The following is a 7451-nucleotide window of genomic DNA, read 5'->3' on the forward strand; positions in this document are numbered from 1 at the left end:
CCCCCCCCCCCCCCCCGAGGTCCCATGGCCCCATCAATATATATCTAAAAACATAAATATGAATGAAGGTTATACCCCTCATTTATGTCCGTTTTTTTCGTTAAGTTTTTTTGTACATTATGCTATAAAAGTTGTACTACATAATACTTTGGACAAATATACCCCTATCGTTATAACTTCTGTTATCTTTTCCACTATTGTTACTATGCACATGCATCCACCATATTTTTTTTTATCTTCTTCAATAATAATAATAATAATATATACAATTAAATATTAGAGTTATATGTTAGTTATTTTTTAAAATATAAATATTCAATTTATAAAAATATTTTTTTATTATTATTATTATTATTATTATTATTATTTACTACATTAAAATTTAAATAATTTAAAATTTTAATATAAAATACTAATATTGGGCACCTTTTTTTGTGCATCACGCATAAGAAAAACTAGTGTGTATGTGTATATATATATATATATATATATATATATATATATATATATATATATATATATATACATATATATATATATATAGGGCGCGCTCTAATGAGAACGGGTGCCCAGGAGACAAATAAGAACGATCCACAGCCGTCCACGTATCAAGATCAACGAATCAGATGTAATTTTAAAAAAACAACGCGGTGACATTTTTGTAAATATTTCGAACTTTGGTGCAAGTAAATATGTTATAAGTGCAAGTAGTTGGTGCATATTTGCAAGTAAAAAGTACAAGTAAAATCACTTACAAGTGCACCTATTTTCACTTACAAGTGCACGTAATTTACCTTGTTAACATTCGTGCACCTAGGTGCAACTAATTATACTATTAGGTGCAACTAGTTATAACGTTAGGTGCACTTACAAATACAAGTAATTTACCTTGATAACATTCATGCACCTAAGTGCACCTAGTTATAACATTAGGTGCAACTACATCTGGACACATGGCGCGCCACAAAAATCTCTTCGCTTTGCTGTTTTGGAACCACGCTCTCCGAACAAAAAATCTGCTTAATTCCCTCTCCTACTGCTACCGCTTTGACTATGGTTTTCTCCGCCGCCTCCGTCTGCGGCGGAGGAGCGTACACTTGACAGGAAGCGGCCGGTGGTTGAATTTCACCTTGGCGGACGCTATCATCGTATTCTTCCGAGGCTTCGGTATGGCGACAGAGCACGAATAGATCAGCAATAATGGCGTTTCCAATGATGAAAACAACGTGTGGATTGCAGAGATTAACAGAGAGTTCGTGCACAAATTCGCCGGACATTTTCACGGCGGCCGGAACTCTAGGCCAGGACGACGGAATCAACACGAGAGGGAACTCTAGCCCCCTCATCAAATTTCATGGTATCAAACGCTTCAAAATCCATTTTCTTCAACCAAAACTATCCAGATTAATTGGAAGCAGAGGAAAATCAAATGGGGATTCTTTGCTCGGAAATAAGGAGAAAATACAGAGACAAATGTGAGAAGGTAATGAAAACAGAAGATGGTGTGGAAGGAATTGCATATTGATAAATATTTCGGCCGCCGACCGTCAGAATTTGGTCGGAAAAATTATGATCGGTTGTTCACCTGGAACAACCGGTCATATGGGTTTAAATGCACAAAAATAACAAGTTCGTGTGTTTAATTGAACCTTTTGAATGTTCGAGGACTTAATTGCACTTTTGGATAAGGTTTGAGAACCTATTTGACCCTTTTCCTTTTTTTTTTTTTTTATTTAAACATTGTCAGGAGAAAAATTATAAAAATTGCACTTCCTTGGTAGCAACGCATAACCATTCACCCATCCACCACGCGTCCACGCATCAAGAAATTCCATAGGAAAAAATAAATTTTATTTTTGAAGTAAAGAAAAAAAAAACACATTTTTTAAGGGGGAAATGATGGGAGGGTAGAATAGATATTTCCGAGGGTTTAGTCGCCTCCTCCGCTCCTCGACAAATAGCGCCAAACACAGTTTTATTGGCACTTGGCATTATTGTGACGAATCTGGTATAGCAGAGGGCCCCACTGCCGATGTTTTATGGGGATTGGGGCCCGCACAAGCTGGATTCAAGTCAAGTAAACGACAAAAGTCTTGGCGAAACAAGAGGGGGTGGGGCCCAGTGGCCCACGCCTGAGTGACGCGTACGTTTGGTGGTGGACGCGCTGCATGAGTGCCACGTATTTGCGGAGCGTCACTACACGTGCACCGTTTTTACCAATTTTATCGCTTTGCCTTTAACATTTTGACAGAGCCATAATTTTTCCACAGAGTTATGACGTCAGAGGTGTGTGTTGGATTGTTTATTTTTGGAAAATCTTTCACCGCGTTGAGCCAACAAAATTGTCCCTACCGCTCAGCAGTAAATTAATTCATCATAATTCTTTTTTTCTTTTAATTATAATTTTAAAATATGGGATAAATGGTGAAGCAAAAAAGAATTTATAAAATTTTAAAGTAAAATCATGTTCACAATATCAATAAATATATACTCCGTATTTAAATCTCTCACGGAAATCTTGAAAGTATATAAATCTGGGTGAGAGTATAATCTTTTACGATTAACAAATTGACCAGCTCAGACTATACTTAAGCAGTTCATTTCTATGTCTGATTGTTCGGAATGATTTTCTAATCTTCTTTCCTTTCTATGTAACATTCTGTCATTGGACTGATTTAATATAAATTATGGTCGTTTCAAAAAAATAAAAAGTAATCGTAATATTTCACCATTCAATCTATATAAGTATTTAGCTTTTTGTGGATGCGTTTTTTTTTAACACTATTAACTCTATTACAATAAAGTATCAAACCCACAACCTCTCATATGAGGAAGTAACTTGGTACCACTGAACCACAAGATTCTTGGCGGGATGCGTTTAATTAAATAGTTTTAATCCATTAGATTTCTTTTTTTGAAAAAAAAATAAATAAATAGAGCATTAAACTAGACAAGAAAATGTAAATGAAATATTAAACTAAAAAAAAGTGAAATTAACTTTTTTTAACAAGTTAAAATCATCCAATTACACAAATAATCCATTACCCCATGTTAATAGTCCTTTAACTCGCTTACATGACATATTACTAGGGTCTTAGCGAACATGATTTTCGACAAACTATTTGTGTCTGTGTTCGGTAAGCGTTTGTTTATGTTCGTTTATTAAGGTAAACGAACATTAACAAATAAAATTTAGAGAGCTCGGTTAATAAACAAACAGAGTCTGAATAGTGGTAAGCTCATTTGCTAAGAGATCGTGAACAAGCCCATTTGTGTTCGTTTAGTAATGTGCGCGAACAAGCTCGTTTAGTAATGTTCGTGAACAAGCTCGTTAAGTGTTCGTTAAATAATGTTCGCGAACATGTTCACAAACATATATAGTTATGTTGTTTGTTTGGTTATTGTTCGTGAACATCGACTATGTCTTGGTCACGAACGAATTGTGTTCATGAACATGTGCAGGTGTTTGGTAATTAAGTATTCACAAATTAAACCTCTTCATGAACGTACACGAACATGTTCGTGAACGTGTTCACTAACGTTAACAAACGCGTTCGTGAACATGTTCGCAAATGTTAACAAACACTAATGAACGCTTAACAAACGAACACGAACAGGATTTTCAAAAACCTTAACAAACAAACACTCACACTCACACTCCAAAATCTTTAACAAATAAACACGAACAACCTCCGTTCGTTTATGTTCGGTTCGTTAATAACCCTACATATTACACTAATTTGAAATTATTTTAATTTTTCTTTAAAAAAAACAAACAAAAATCATAGGCAATCTATTTACGATTTACCTTCTATTTTTACAAAATTTTAATTATTATTTTTATTAATGTTGGAAATTAATTATGTTTACATGATAATTGTTAAAAAAAAAAAACTATTAATGTACATGTTAAATCAATCCAAAATGATTTGAAATTAATTTATAAATTTATAGTATCACACGCACACACCTGCACGGGCACACATACATGCATTCAAAATATGTAATTCTCATATAGTTTCTTCAAATCAATTGATAGGATATAAAACATAGTTAAGGGAAAGTGTGTAGTAGGCGGAAGGGGTAGTCCGGTGATAGGAGGAGCAAGATGAACTACTAACCAACTAAGAGACTGAGTCAACTCGAGTGTGGGGCAGGTCAAACGACTGGGAGGTCTAAGCGAGCAAATGATTGGAAGGCAGGATCAGACAGCCAGGAATCGGCTAAGAAGCTTAGGCGGCCTGGCGAATCGTAATCAATCAGTTAGTAGACCACGCAGGGCGGTTGTCCGGAGGACTCGCGCGACTGAGCAAAGATGGATAGTTAGATGGTCAATAAGGAAACCGAGATTGAGCAGGTGTCAGGATTAACGAGTAACAGTCGGGAAAACAATCGAGTCGGACGAGTGGATTTTAGTAGATGGAAGAATAGGCAAACTAGGAGAGATCGTTCATAGTATAGGCTTGGAAGAGGACTGGGTGGCTCAGTCGGTGGAGGGGCGTTCGCCTGACTCGACAGTCTACCCGAGCAAGGTGGTGGAAAACCTTCCAAATTCAGTAAGAACAAGGGCGGATTTGGCCGGGAAATTGCAAGGAAAGAAGATTCAAACACATTGGAAAATCATATCAAATGTAATAAGGAAAATGAATTACTTGTATTTATGGTAGATTAGAGTTACCAAATATATACCACCCATCTCTTGTATAAATAGGACTTTTCAACCTTGAAAAAGGTTAAGATCCTTATACACAATTAAGGGTGGGAAACTCTATTTTTCCAAAGCACTTAAATTTATTATTTTTTGGTGGTGTTGACCTATCGTTTTGTTATCCCGTAGTCAATAAAACAAACACCAATATATAATTTTCAAATATTTTATACCTACTCTACGTGGATTCGATCCCTGCCACAAGCATATGACATTTGAATATAGGATAAGCTTCTTATGCGCCGACGTGTATAATTATTGTTGACTCTTAAACTTAGTTTTTGTTTTCTATATTTTTGATTTGACAAATAAAATTTTGGGAAATTTACACTTTTTGTCCCTAAATTATCATTGACGTTGCACCTTTTGTCACTATAGTAACAAAACATTAGGGACGGAATTTGCAACTTTAATATAACTTAGGGACAAAAATTGAGTATAAAAAGTTAATAAAAGGACGAAAAGTGCAACACCAAGTCGCCAATGATAGCTTAAGGGTGAAATGTGAGCACAACAAATACTTAAGGACGAATTCTACAATTACCATATAACTTATTGATGAAAAGTGTAATTTTTTCTAAAATTGTAATATTTTTCAAACTTAATATGCAAATTCTATTTAGCGTAATTGGTGTGGTTACGTAAATGCCTAAAGGAGACAATATTTGGAATTATAAAATGGCACTGGATTCTTTTTTTTTTTTTTTTTTTTTAGTACTATTGACTCTTCATCGCTACTTTCTCAACCAAATGAAACATAAAGAGTCAATATTGCCTCCATTAAGGCTCAAACCCACCCCTCTCATGTGAGGGTGTAACCGGGTGCCACTAGACCACAAGGTCTTTGGCAAATGTCACTGAATTCAGTTTATAAATGAGTTGTCAATTTTAAAGCGAATCATCTACACAAATATTTTCAATATCTAATATAGGTAAATATACATAATATATAAAATAAATATAGTAACTTGAGGTGTGATTAAGTGAAAAGAGACTCATTCATCATTAATCAAAGGTCAATGACTCAAGGGTGTTTACAATTCAGTGAGAGGATTAATCACTGTATTTCACAATAGAAATATTGGGCCACACCCAAAAAAACAATTAAATGAATATAGAAGAAATGGATTAAAATGAATAAAAAGCTATTGAGCACCATCATTTCAAGATTTTATTAATAAATATTTATTAGTATATGAAATTAATTGTTATAAAATTAAATTTATATTATAATAATGATAAGTGTCTATTCAAAATTTTATTAAGTCTAAATCTTTGAAATAATGAGTAGCGTTTACCTACCCAAATTATTTTCTAAATTTTTTAATTAAAATAAGATTCAATTAATTTATAGTTATAATAAAATAATTTTTATATCTTTTTTCGGTAGCACAAGACCATGCTCCAACAAGAACACTGCATAAATAGGTAAATATAACATAACTAAGTAATTGATTAATAAAATGAATAAATCATTAAGTGGTTTTGTCAAGGGGCTTTCCATCACGTAATATTTTACTCGCCTCCAAAATGTGTCATGGTATTAAACTAGGAAATCAGGATGTAGTGCTGAAGCTAGACATGGCTAAGGGCCTAAGGCCTATGACCGGATTTCTTGATTTTTTTTTCTAGTTTCTGTGATACGAAAAATGGGTTTTTGTGAAATCTGGATTGACCTAGTTTTAGTGACATTTCTAATGTCTGGTATTCTGTCATCGTCAATGGGGTTAAAGAAGGTTTCTTTACCTCGTCTCGCGGGTTAATACATGGAGACCCTATTTCCCCACAGCCTTTTCATTATGGCTGCCGAGGTCTTGTCTATGTTCCTTGCTCAAGTCCATTCGGATGAGAGTGTTCCCAGATTTTCGCAACCAGCAGGTACACCTCATATCCACCATCTAGCTTACGCGGATGACATTATTATCTTTAGCACTGGTAAGCAGAAAGCTATCTGCAAAGTCATTGGGGCTTTGAAAGAATATGAGGACATCTCAGATCAGATGGTCAGCTTCCCCAAGAGTGCATTTTATATGCATCCTCGCACTTCGAGGAGTGTTATTCGTAGGATTAGGGATGCCACTAAATGCATTCATAAACCTTTTCCCTTTACATATCTCGGGTGCCCGATTTATGTAGGAAGGAATAAGTGTATTTATTTTGCATCTATAGTGGACAATGTTAAGGCTAGGTGCCTTAGATGGCAACGTAGGTTGTTATCAAAGAGGGGGGGGGGGGGGGGGGGGGGAGGAAATTGAAATATGTAGGGAGGAAATTGAAATATAACTTTATACATATAGATACCTGCATTCTGCTGGTATTTTTCATAGGATTTCTTCAGTTTACTCAACCTGTAAACCCATAAGCAAGTAACAACAGCAAAATTCCACCAAGAACGGTAAAGGCAACAATAAGAGCAATGAGAATTTTCTTGTTCAAGTTTTGATGCTGAACTGCTCTGACATCTGTAGCCCCTATTGTCAAGGGAAAAAATAAAGTTTAGAAAATCATAATTTAGCAGGGAAAAACAAAATCAATAATTGACCTTAAGAAGACAATCAACATTTAGCCTTTTTCCAGCACTCAACTCATCCCTTCCCAAAAGAGATCCCATCAAGGAAGGTAAATGTAAGCCATTTGGCTCAAAAAGAAAATACAGTACTAGAAAAGAAACCATCATAATGTATCTGCAGCAAAGAGACAACTCAGAAGTCATAATGGCCCTGCAATGTTCATCTGAATAACA

The 7451-nt window shown here is 35.0% G+C and overlaps 1 pseudogene; it reads left to right on the plus strand.

Annotated features, from left to right (window-relative positions):
• Positions 1 to 6474: 6474 nt before the first annotated feature.
• The window catches only part of LOC116001236, a 2954-nt pseudogene continuing 1977 nt past the window's right edge, over positions 6475 to 7451 (plus strand).

The sequence above is a fragment of the Ipomoea triloba genome, chromosome 13, assembly GCF_003576645.1.
Source record: "Ipomoea triloba cultivar NCNSP0323 chromosome 13, ASM357664v1".
NCBI lineage: Eukaryota > Viridiplantae > Streptophyta > Magnoliopsida > Solanales > Convolvulaceae > Ipomoea > Ipomoea triloba.